Source organism: Balaenoptera acutorostrata, chromosome 10 (assembly GCF_949987535.1).
Source record: "Balaenoptera acutorostrata chromosome 10, mBalAcu1.1, whole genome shotgun sequence".
Lineage (NCBI taxonomy): Eukaryota > Metazoa > Chordata > Mammalia > Artiodactyla > Balaenopteridae > Balaenoptera > Balaenoptera acutorostrata.
Genome location: NC_080073.1, coordinates 29,811,791 through 29,824,913, shown reverse-complemented (window position 1 = coordinate 29,824,913; position 13,123 = coordinate 29,811,791). Strand labels below are relative to the sequence as shown.

Below are 13,123 nucleotides of genomic sequence, written 5' to 3'. Positions count from 1 at the left end.
CCATGAGGGCAGGCTGGGCCTTCTCTTTATATCTGTCATCAGGATTTTCAGATTTCAAATCAATACAGGAGCACTGCTTGTTAAATTGTCCTCTTCCACAACTAGGTATAATTTCTCCATTATTGGATCTTTCACTGCACTTTGCTTCTGTCCCCCTTCCAGGAATGATCACATACTGACTTTTTAATAGTTCATAGACTACACTGTGTTCCGCTATGGTAGCCCTAGGTCCCTACTCGTCTTTTATCCCCTGGGCACCTGGTAAGATGCTTTATCCAGGGATGTGGTTAACTACATACTGACAAACTAAACTGGATATTCTTACAATGTCCCACCTTAGTTCACTCTTTCACGCAAACACTTACTGAGGACTTACACCAGATCCTAGGAAAACAAGAGAGACAGGTACGTGCCTCCTCTGAAGTGATCTACAATCTAAAGGAGCAACTGCCAATGGAACGGAAAATGAGAGAGCTGATAACTGATGCAAAGAATATTGGCAGAAATCAGACAGAATGCCTGTCTTTGCCTAAGGAGTGGGAGAAAGTTCAAAAAGAAGGCTAAAAGACCAGGAGGTATGGTCCAGATAGAAATGTCCTGAGGACTGAGGGTGCGGGGATGGAGTTGGAGAGGCGCTCCCAGGCAGAGAGGAAAGAAAGGGCAGACACAAGAAAGCATGCAGCCTGGTGTTCATATGTCACACGGCACTCGATGGTTGGGGTTTAATATCCCAAGGGAGATAAGCAGAAGTAGTAGACAGGCTTACCTCCCAAAAGTCTGCTCTGTTAAATACTATAGAAATAATTAATAAGCATTTAATGCAAAATGTGTCCTTTTTTTGAACATCAGAATTCAGTAGTAGCTTTTATTTTTTTTATTGGAGTATAGTTGCTTTACACTGCTGTGTCAGTTTCCGCTGTATAGCAAAGTGAATCAGCCATATGTATAAATATATCCCCCCTTTTTTGGATTTCCTTCCCATTTTGGTCACCAGAGAGCACCGAGTAGAGTTCCCTGGGCTATACAGTAGCTTCTCATTAGTTATCTATTTTATACATAGTAGTATATATATGTCAATCCCAATCTCCCAATTCAAAGCATATGGAATGATTCACGAGTTCGTCATCCTTGTGCAGGGGCTATGCTAATCTTCTCTGTATCATTTCAATTTTAGTATATGTGCTGCTGAAGTGAGCACAACATTTGTCCTCTTTTAAGACAGTGATTTGGGGATCGACAAAACTGAGCTGTAACTTGAAACAATGGTAGGATGGGGGAGGGGACAGATTACCTATAAACAGCATATTCTGGGCTAAGACCAACTAAAACCTTCTTCTTCTTTGTATTTCCATTAACAGGACTGGTAGAGGACAAAGCCCTGCTTAGGAATTCAGTCATGTTAAAGGAAAAATGATCATTTCAACATTTCCGTGAGTCTACCTTGCTGAAGGGACCCAGGGTGGCTGGATCCTCTGTTTGTAAAACGTAATATTGGGCTTCCCTGGTGGTGCGGTGGTTAACAATCCGCCTGCAAGTGCGAGGATTCGAGCCCTGGTCTGGGAAGATCCCACATGCCTCGGAGCAACTAAGCCCGTGCGCCACAACTACTGAGCCTGCGCTCTAGAGCCCGCGAGCCACAACTACTGAAGCCCACGCACCTAGAGCCCATGCTCCGCAACAAGAGAAGCCACTGCAATAAGAAGCCCGCGCACTGCAACAAAGAATAGCCCCGGCTCACCGCAACTAGGGAAAGATCCTGCGTGCGGTAACTAAGACCCAGCACAGCTAGCTAGCTAGCTAGCTAAACAAACAAACAAACAACCTAACAAATAAATAAATATTAAGGATAAATAAATAAATAAACTAGCAGTTAGGAGGATGAGAAAATGTACAAGAGCTCAGAGATACGTAGCAAATCAAAATTCTTCCCATTCGTGTGAAGGAAGTAAGCCAAAATAAGCTTTCTTCTCGGACTAAACCACACAACACAACACATATTAAAAAGATGGGTTGGAGCAATGAGCTGCAACCATCCATGATTCAGTGGAATCCCCAAACACTCCCCACCAGTTTCACAGAACTTCACTGGCACCAGAAAACGACATTTACTGAGATTCTTAATAAAAATGAACATATTTGGCTGTTTCATATGTTATTGGATTTTTTGGCATATGTTTCAGAACTCAAATACCTTAACTATGCTTGTGAGTGACACAGGGTTCCCCAGAGGACCACTCTCCTACTCCTGGAAATAATATTTTCATTACCCAAGTCGGGGTAAGTAAGGAAATGAAAGTTTCCTGACTCTTGCCAGGGAGATAGCTTAATTCAAGTGTGTTATGTTTTCATTATTTGTATTTTCTCTTGAAATGTGAGGGCTGTCTGCAAGTCTTGTGGCATATGTTTTTTACCTGCCTCTGTTCAGTGATTTCCTGGAATAAGGAAGAATATGGCTTAACTAAACAACTCTTGGGGTCCTGCTTTAATATATACAGCATTTATCCCCAATTAGGTTAACTATGGATCACTGTTCAAAAATATTCTTACAAGACCCTTGAATAAAACAAGTATTACATAGCAACTAGTTCTGGTCTCTGTGCTTAAGTTATCTCATCTTCACATGAAGGGACTTGATGCCCAACATGGTTTCCAACTCCAAGAGTCTATGGAATGGCTGGGGAGGAGAGGAGGGAGAGGGATGGACTGGGAGTTTGGGGTTGGTAGATGCAAACTATTACATTTAGAATGGATAAACAAGGTCCTATTGTATAGCACAGGGAACTATACTCAATATCCTGGGATAAACCATAATGGAAAAGAATGTAAAAAAAAGAATGTCTCTATGTGTATAACTGAGTCACTTTGCTGTACAGCAGAGACTGGCACAACACTGTAAATCAACTATACTTTAATTTAAAAAAATTTTTTTAATTAAAAAAAACAGAGTCTACGGAATAGTGAACCAACTGTTGTATTCTGCTGTTCTTGCTTTCTTTAGTCAGTCCTCTTTAATTATTGCCTCCTCTTCTTGACATTTTTTAAACAAAATGGAAAATGTTTTATAAATCAATTACTAAGTAAGTTTTACAAACTATGAAGGGTGTGGAGATGGTTACGAGAGAGAGCTGTCAGTTGTTTTTTTAAGGTTTTTTTTTGCTGTTTTTATCATTAAACTTTTTTTAATATTGTAAATTCATCCTTCACACCTCTTGGCTTACAGTAAACCACAAAGAGATGATCATATCACTCCAGACGGTGCTTCACAGTGGCAATAACAACGATAATAATATAAACTCCTTATTTTCAAACTCCTACTATGTGGCAGACCTTTATTTGCTTACTGCTTACTGACTTCTTACTATGTCCCAGAATCCTGGGAACACAACCCTCAAGATGGCTATAGCCTGTGATGGGAGAGAAAGGACAGTGCCCAGGAGATTAAGGAAATGAAGGAATTGGTGAAATGGTAAAAGCACTCAAGTAGGTGTTTTTGCTGTATGTTTAAGAACCTTGAGACCTCCTTCTGTCTTTACAAGGGGACTTTTCCACCAGAAGACCAGGAATGAGGCTGAGAAAAACATTATGTAGATGAACTCTTGAGAAGTTCTTTGAAAAGAATTAAGCACTGTCAGCCACTAACCTGGGTCCGAACACCATATTTTACTTATATTTCAAACCTCATTGTCCAACACTTTAGCCACTAACCAGATGTGGCTATTTAAGTTTAAATCAATTAAGATAAAATAATATTAATATTGTGCTTCCTTAGTTCACGAGGCACATTTCAAGTGTGTATAGCCACATGTGACTAGTGGCTGCCATACTGGACAGCACAGATAATAGAACATGTCCATCATTGCAGAAAGCCTTATTGGACACTGCTGACTTAAAGTATAAAACGACCTTGTCAACAGTCAAATATTAAGGGGAAATATAACATTTTATTTAATATACTAAAAATATGTATTGGTATCCAAGCCAATATCTAGAAATGCAAATGTTCACCTTTATCATTGTAAAATGATATTATAATTCCTCATTTATACTTTTTAGACAACAGTGTCAGATCATATTATTCTGGTGCAGACATAGGATTTTGTTTTTAATTGCTTTCCTAGACTCTGTCTGATCATAAAAAAAGAAAACACAGGTAGCATAAGACAAACAGATAATGAGCATGCAAGCTCATTGCATTTGTGTTTTGAAAGAGACAACTTACTGGCCTTGCAAAGAAAAGTTCAGTTCATAAAAGGAAACTCAATTGCTCTGGTCCCCGAATTAATAGTCTTGTGAGAAGAATGCCTTTTTGTCCAAAAGGATTCTCAAAATGTTTTGATAACCATTCTAATTTCATTAGATACAGCCACAGAAACTCCCCAGACATAATTTTATGAGATAGGGTCAAATATGCTAATGAAGGCCCTCTCCCATCTTTCCTCTGAGCTACTGCCATATTTGTAATTTGGGAGGAAGGATTTTTCTACTTACTGTCCTACTGTGCAATGATAAAACACACACATCCACACATACACACCCTACATGACACATACAACAAGGTTATCTATCCATAATATTGGTATCTATCATCTAATTGTATTTAAATTTTTATTTAAGTAAAATCAGTATACATATACAAGTTCAATGAATTTTTACAACTGAACACTTCCATATAACCAACACTCAGAATAAGAAATGGAATATTATCAGCACCCCAGAGCCCACCTCATGGAGCCTTCCAGAGACCACCTCCTCAAGGGTAACCAACATCCGGACTTCCAACACCACCGGTGAATTCTTACCATTTTCATGTCTTATATGCATGGAACTCTTTTGTGTCTAGCTTCTGTCAGTCAACAAGATGCTATCTAGTTTTGGCAGATCCTCTTTGTCACCATAAAGTGATGACCATTTGGCTTTCCCACCCCACCATATAGAAGAGTTAATCCTTAATGAGGAGGTACCATGTATCAAGTACTATGCTAAGCTACAACTCATTTAACTCCCCAAACAAGAACTATTATCCCTTTTAAATAGATGAGGACACTATGGCTAGGCAATGATGCCCACTTATTCAATTAAACACTAATCTAGGTGCTGCTGTGAAGGGATTTTTCAGACGTAATTCAAATTTCTAATCATTCAAATTTAAATTAGGGAGATAATCCTGGGTGGGCCTGATTTTAGTTAAAAAGAAGGTCTCAAAAGCGAGGTGAGGCTTCAAAGAGAAAGGGGAAGGAAAAGGAGGAGGAGGGGAGAGGCTTTTTCTGGAACAGGTAACAATGAGCAATGATCATACATTAATTTATACATGTTAATAATAGATGGTAAATCAATTCAGAGGCCAGTGTCTGCAGAGAATTTTTGAATGGAAACTAATGGTAAAAATGGTGGGGATCGTAGTTATTAAGGTTTCTAGTTTTTTCCCCAAGCCAGCTCTGATGTCCTATATTCTTGCATACTGTCCCTAAGTACACTCTTAATTTTCAAATCCTTGGTCTCGATTTCAGGTTCAGAAAGTAAGGTCACTGTATTTGTGGTAGGCTGGTGGAAGGAAGTGTTACTGGACAGCCAGACCTCGCAGACTTGTTATTATCTTCCAAAGCAATCTCAGTGAAAGGCTTTCCTTGAGTGGACCTGAATAGATTTCAAGTAAACCCATACTTTTTTTAAGAACAGAAACTATTACTTCCGTTATCACATTCCCCTTAACATATATCCTAGAGCAGGATTAAAGGTAAGTACCTATAAATGTGGATGCATAATACCATTCATCTTCCCTTATTCTTTTTAAGGCTGATATAAAAATTGTTCTCCATTTTCAGAGGTGAAATTAAGGCCAAAATGAAATTCTTAATTTCCCCTTCCACAGCTGTTCTCCTCAAGTGTTCTCCATCTCGATTGTTATTCTCCCCCAGTCACTCGGTGTCTTAAGCCAAAATTATAGTAAAGATCAACAAGTGGGTTCTGCCTCCAAAACTGGTCAGTTCTCTCTGTCTCCATCATCACACCCTTGTTCGGGTCACACTGATGCCAAACCCAAACAAAGAGTCCCTAGGTGATCTCCCATCTTCCACTAAGCTCTGATATATACAACAGGGTAGAAACTCTTTTTTAAAAAATTGTAAATTAGGTAATATCACTCCCCTGCTAAAAATCCCAACTGAGACTAGATATTTGATGATACTAAAGAATTACTGAAAAGTTATAGGTGTGATAATGGTACTGTGGCTATGTTTTGAAAAAGAGTTTCTACGCTTTAGAGATAGTGAAATATTCACAAAGAAAATGACAGGCCTCAAACTTCAAATTATGTGATGGCGTTGGGGAGAGAGCATAGATAAAACAAAATTGGCCATGAGTTGTTAATTACTGAAACTGGATAATGGGTACATGGGGAGTCATTATATTTCTCCATTTTTCGTGTATGTTTGAAATTTTTGTGATAAAAAGTTTTAAAATCTCCATTGGCTCCTGAATGCACTTAGAATAAACTTCCAAGAACTTGCCTTGGTCCAAAAGGCCCTTTATGATCTGATTCCTGCTCACCACTCTCAGATCTCCTCCAGTACCCAGCTCTGCCCGTTAACTACCCAAGAGCTACAAGGGTTATCCCTGTGCCTTAATCATGGCAAACGTTTGGACACTTCGGGGCCTTGAGGTGTGCCCTTCCATCAGTCTGAAGAGCTCCTCCCCAGATGTTCTCACGGGTGGCTCCTTCAGGTGGCGTCACTCTCTGGAGAGCCTCCTCTGACTATGCTCTCTAAAGCCATCCTCCCTCCTTGCCCTCCTCCTTCCCACACGTTCCACTGCCCTTTCCCTACTCAGCCTCTTATGTTCTTTCATTCTTTTGCTTTATTTTCTTCATAATCCTTATCATTTTTTGGAAATCATCTTTTTTCTTGAATAAACATTTTAAAAATAAGCCATTTGTCATCAGTGTCTCCTCTACCACTAGACTATGTGCTCAGACAAAATTGGAACCTTGTCTGTCTGGTTCACTTGCATGTTCCCTGGGCCTACAATAGTGCCTGCCACAAAAGTAGGAGTCCAATGAAGACCCATTCAATGAAGCCTCTATTAGACCTGACCATGAAGACTGCATACATTTCGTATGAACATCAAAAAGAATAACTAATGTCTTAGAAAGTTAAACTATCCTTATGGGGCTTCCCTGGTGGCGCAGTGGTTGAGAATTCGCCTGCCAATGCAGGGGACACGGGTTCAAGCCCTGGTCTGGGAAGATCCCACATGCCGCGGAGCAACTAGGCCCGTGAGCCACAACTACTGAGCCTGCGCGTCTGGAGCCCGTGCTCCGCAACAAGAGAGGCCACGATAATGAGAGGCCCGCGCACTGCGATGAAGAGTGGCCCCCACTTGCCGCAACTAGAGAAAGCCCTCGCACAGAAACGAAGACCCAACACAGCCATAAATAAATAAATAAAATAAATTTAAACTATCCTTATGTATTTATGTATTGTTTTAATGAATACTTAATACCTACGGAATTCCTTTGAATTAAATAGATCAACATAATGAGCAAGTAAACGCTTACACATATTAATATAATTAATGAATAATTAATACTTTCAAGTTTCCTTTGAATTACGTGTAATATATCCATACACATATATACATAATATTATTTTGATACCCCATATCTGATAAGATGATTACTGGTTAATATAGAAAGAAATGACAGTTTGTGATTGCTACATTTCCAGCAAAAGATTTTGCTAAATGTATTGTTGCCAGACTTCACACTTTAAAATTCATTTCTACGATTCTTAGCTGGTGTTAAACCATGTCAGCATAATAAGCAAGTTTTTATTTCCTTTCAGATGTTCCTGGCTGCTGAAAGAATTGATTTTTAAGATTTTTCCCATTGACTTATAAGGCTGTGAAGAAGAGATAGCTCTTCTTAATCTCAAAGATCCAAGCTAAGCTTACACTCCCTGGCCATTGTGCAGGTGTCACCTTCCTTGCTTGCTTCTTTATGTATTGTTGGAGAAACACAAATGTATTAGTTACAGGACACTGGTAGGTTTTAAACCCTCTTTGAAATCTTGCTTTAATAACGATGGCTCAGCATCATTTGAGGATAACTGTATCCAGTTATCATAGATATAATGAAGTATATTTTTAATTTTAATATACCTACCTTCCCAAGTATAAATTTATTCTGGGGCTTTGAGGGACCCAAGAGCACCAGGAGTAGTGTAAATAACATGTGACTTCTGAGTTGGTAGACCAAGGGAATGGAAGACAGATTCTAAAACACATACAAACTCACGGACACTATATTTAAAGCAATTTGGCTTTCTAACTGGTAAATCCAAATGAGGCAGGAACAGTAACAAAAAGAAGACATAGCTTCTCAAATCCACCCATTTCCTTAAAACCAAACCAGCCTAGATCCTAATCATTCAGTAACCTTCAAAGGCCATTCCCCACCTTCCTCTCTCTCAAAGCAATTAAAACATCACATACTCAGATCTTTAACTAACTGGCAAGACAGTTCTCTGTTAAGGAGTTTGTGAATGTATATCCCTCCCAAATATCTGAGAAACTCCAGAAGAGAACATTGTATAAAGACTGGTACTTAACCTCAAAGTTCACATAGAAAGCAGCACCCTTGAGAGTCTACAATGAAGCACTTTACATGGCAATGGTAGCTCAGCCTGAAGACACTTTTATAAAGGGAAGCCTGGAAAACATCACGACAGGAAGCTGTCACCCTTACTTGGACTAAAGATAGTGTACTATGTTCCTTAAAGAGGTTGGTTCCAGTAGGAAGGTACAATAAGCAGAAGCAAAAAGCAAAACTCAATACAGCGATCCTCCCAGTGCTTAATTAAAAAAAAAAAAAAAAAAAAAATCCGTCTATCACTAGCTCTTGTTTGCTTCAATGCTCATAGAGTGGTGCTAGACCGGAATTCCTTCTGCTGGAAAACCGAGAGGACATTTTGTCTTGCATTTTGTCTCCAGCAATCCCAGTTGCATGCAATTCCCCAAACACGCTCTTTACTGCACACAGCTCTCCCCCCCCACACAGGCTTGTTGTCTGCCAGAGTACTTCTTGCTTATTTAAAACACAAGGTGGAGGCTACTTCATTCAGAAAGCCTTCCTGTCTCATTTTCAGGTCAATGCCACCCTTCTAAATGCTTTGATCTTACTGACTCCATGCTTTAATGACTGGTATTTTCCCAAGAAATTATAATTCACTTTCTAAATGTTTGTCACTGGATGAGGCCCACGGGGACAAAGATGGTTTCTTACTTGGGTCTGTGCCTCTAGCAGCTTGTTTGGGGCCTGATACAAAGTGGCTTCTCAGGAAACAATGAATGAAAGAGTAAAAGAATGAACAGAAGAGTGAACAAATTAAGCAAGCCAGTATCTCTTTAAACTCCTTGTTTGAATCCAATGCCCGCCACTACACTTACACTTCACGCCCAGTAGAGGTTACCATCTGCTTACCTCTTCAATCTTAAACATTGTTAAATATTGAAGTTCATTTCATGATCACTAAAGGTTGGTGAAGGGCCCTGGCACAATGGGTTTACGACTGAGTAATTCAGTGTTGTATAATTTGTTAATGTGTAATTATTGCTGTAAGTAATTTATTGCTTCCTTAAGGAGTGGTTCTTATGTATTTTTTAATCACTAGTTGTCTTTTTTTGTGAATGGAGATGCCCATGTATCCATCAATTAGATGCCACCAATTTTACAAAATGGTTGGGTGTTTTACTTCCCTTTTTTTCCTCAGTTATATATACAAGTAATACATGAAAATATCCTCACTGTAAAAAAATTTAAACAATATAGAAAAATTCGAAAACTCTCCCTTACTGCTCCTACCTTATCTACGTCCCTCCACAGAGACAACTTTTATTATCAATTTCAGACCTCTCTCCATGCATTTAGCTATACGCGTACACAGACGTCTTTTGTGTTGTTTGGGTGAGAGTATTGTACATATGTGGGATCAAGAGGTTTTGCAAAGGTTTTGCAAACTTCTGTGATTAATTAACAATATGTTCCAAAGACATTCCCATGTCAGAAACATACCTCATACTTTTTACCTACCAGCATTCCATACTTTGGGTATACCTAGTTTATTTCATTATTCCCAGGTTCATCAAAATATATGTTTTTCAGTTTTTTACTCTTAAAAATCCCTGAACATGTCTCTTTATATAAAGATGCCAGGAATTAATGAGTTAAACAGTATGCATAAAACAAGCTTACCAGAGTTCAAGACTGTTTCTCCTCATCCTTACAAATATATTGAATATCAACAGGTATTTTTTGTTGTTGTTGTTGTTCAATCTGATGACACCAACTATGTCCTACATGAGCTAACCCAGTGTGGAATCACCTATGTTCGTATTCACTGTAGGCCACTGTGATTGGCACACAGGTTCAACCGAAACATACAAAAGGGCTCCTACTCAACTCTTAGCTCACATCCCAGTAACATAAATATGGATTCAATATCACTTCATGTTTAAACATCAGGAGGTAGATACTGGAATAAGTGTCTTCCTATAAACTATCTCGTTTCACCCTCTTAACATCCAATAAAATAGAAACTTTAATTCCTATGTTATAGATGACCAGAGTGAGGCTGGCTTCCCAAGGTTCCCAAGCTCTATGCCATACCAGGAAGTGCGAAATAGCCCCAGAATTTGGAAATTGCATGAGAGCGCTACTTAGTTCAACCTTTTCCAGGTTTTTATTATTCCCTGATGCCTAAGATCCTGCTCTTAAATACCATTATCCACTATTATGTTAACAAATACTGGGCTTTGGAAACACGCTTAGAAGAATAGATGCTAAAAGAATACAAATATTTATACAGGAGCAAAAAAAATAAATTTATTGTACACCTGCCCTTTTTTTTAATGAGTTCCTCAGATTTTCCCCCAGAACTAATATCTAAGACATGAAATGGCATAGAATAAAGCCCATGATGACTAAGATAAACTATATGAGAATGGATATTGTCCTTTACATCTTGGCAATACTTAATAATATTAAATATTTAAAATTTTACCCTGGCTAGTAATAAAAAAGAACCCACAGTTATACTGTTAGTTTAAGAAATGTGCCCTAATATTAGAAATAAAAATTTGTACTGAGGAAACAAAATAATTTTCACATCACTCAACTAGTTCTATTAAGAAAATTTTAGAAGGCATGTTTTTTAGCACCAACTAAAATGAACAGAAAAACACTTTCTAAAATGTTGAGAAGCATGAAATGAAAGGTTAAAATATTTCACTATGTATATGTTATGCTGGAGCCTTGAAGCTATCGCCTACATAAGAATGGCACTTTAAGATTACTTGAATGTGTTTTCTGAAAGTATGGAATGATCGATTCATTTTTAAAACCCTTAATGTAGTAGTACTCTTACTTTGCCTGACAGATAAGAAGACTTAAGAAAGGCAAAGATCAGAGCTGCAGGAACAACAACAACAAAAAAGTTGGTACCAAGTTCACTTCCCCTTCATGCCAACACTTTCTTCTCCCTTATCAAACAACAAAGCAAAAAGAAAAGTATTGAATGTGAAAACCAGAGAGATTCCCCATGACTGAGCCTTGGCAAGTACAAATGCATTAGTAATGGAGCTGATTCCTGTGATCTTTTCAATTATGATAATCCCTCAAAAAAAATTAAACCATTTTCTAAAACATGGTCCAAGGATTTCCACAGATAATTGAAGAAAACATTTAGGAACATCCCTGGCACTTTTCTAAGTATGTACATACTTAACACACGTCTATTCTTATTCTACAGCCCTTCCAGGCATGATTATTTGTGAGCAAAAGGTCAAACTTAATTTGAGAGACATTTTTAAAAAGCCTATATTTCCAGAGTTTTTGACCTTCATTTTCCTCTTACATGTATTTATGTTTTGAAATGGGAAGCTCTAAAAAGAGGGGGACTACCAAAGGGGAGGGAGGCTGGGGAATGAGTGAAATAGGTGAGGGAAGCTAAGATGTACAAACTTCCAGTTACAACATAAATGAGCCACAGGAATGAAATGTACAGCCTGGGAAATACAGTCAATTATAGTGTAACATCTTAGTATGGTGAGAGATGGTAACTAGACTTATCACAGTGATCATTTTGTAATGCATAGAAATGCCAAGTCACTATGCTGTGTAGCAGGAACTAACATAGTGTTGTAGGTCAACTATACTTCAAAAACAAACAAACTCATAGGAAAAGAGATAAGATTGACGTTATCAGAGGTGAAGAGCTGGGGGAAGGAGGAATTGCAGGAAGATGGTCAAAAGGTACAAACTTCCAGTTATAAGATAAATAAGAACTACAGATGTAATGTATAACACGATAAATATAATTAACACTGTTGTATGTTATATATAAAAGATGTTAAGAGAGGAAATCCTAAGAGTTCTTATCACAAGGAAAAAATAGTTTTTTTCTTTTTCTTTTATTTTGTATCTATATGAGATGATGAATGTTCACTAAAGTTACTGTGGTATTTCATGATGTATGTAGGTCAAATCATGCTGTACACCTTACATGTAGACAGTGCAATATGTCAATTATATCTCAAATAAGAGAAGGAAAAAATATTTAAGACACTGTTATGTAGCACCCCAAAGGTAAAAGTGCCCTATATTGATTATTTTGCAGATAAAGCATTTTATGAAGTCTAAAATTTTGTAAATTATCATTAAAAAATACATAGAAAATGGAAGTAGTGCATGTGAACAAGGTGTTTATTTTTTTATCTATTCTGCAAATTAAACTGAACATTCAAATATAAAATAAAAATGATAATATAAAAAGAGGGTGACTATGTACTCTTTTCTGCTTCATGAGAATTTGATAGTCAATTAAGGAATTAATACATCATTTAAAATGTATCCTTTTGTTTTGGATATGACAAACATGTGAAGTGGCTTTTGAGTCCCCAGAATTTTCAACGACTTTCTAGTGAGCAAAAATTTCACGAAAGCATAGAAACATGTATATATTTAACTTTAAATAAAGTTTAAGTAAAGAAAAATGATCCAAGTTTGCCCTTGTTGAATTTCCACTTAATGAATAAGTAGACTAAATATTTACAGAAATGAAAGATCACTTGA

General features: G+C 37.8%; 1 protein-coding gene and 1 non-coding gene across 18 annotated transcripts in view; both read right to left on the bottom strand.

Annotated features, from left to right (window-relative positions):
* FHIT (fragile histidine triad diadenosine triphosphatase) overlaps positions 1-13,123 on the bottom strand; it is a 1,493,627-nt gene that overhangs the window by 511,359 nt on the left and 969,145 nt on the right. The gene's annotated exons all lie outside the window — the stretch shown is intronic.
* LOC114239173 (U6 spliceosomal RNA) lies at positions 1,096-1,198 on the bottom strand. The gene has a single exon (XR_003624371.1). It is a non-coding gene; the product is annotated as a U6 spliceosomal RNA (small nuclear RNA).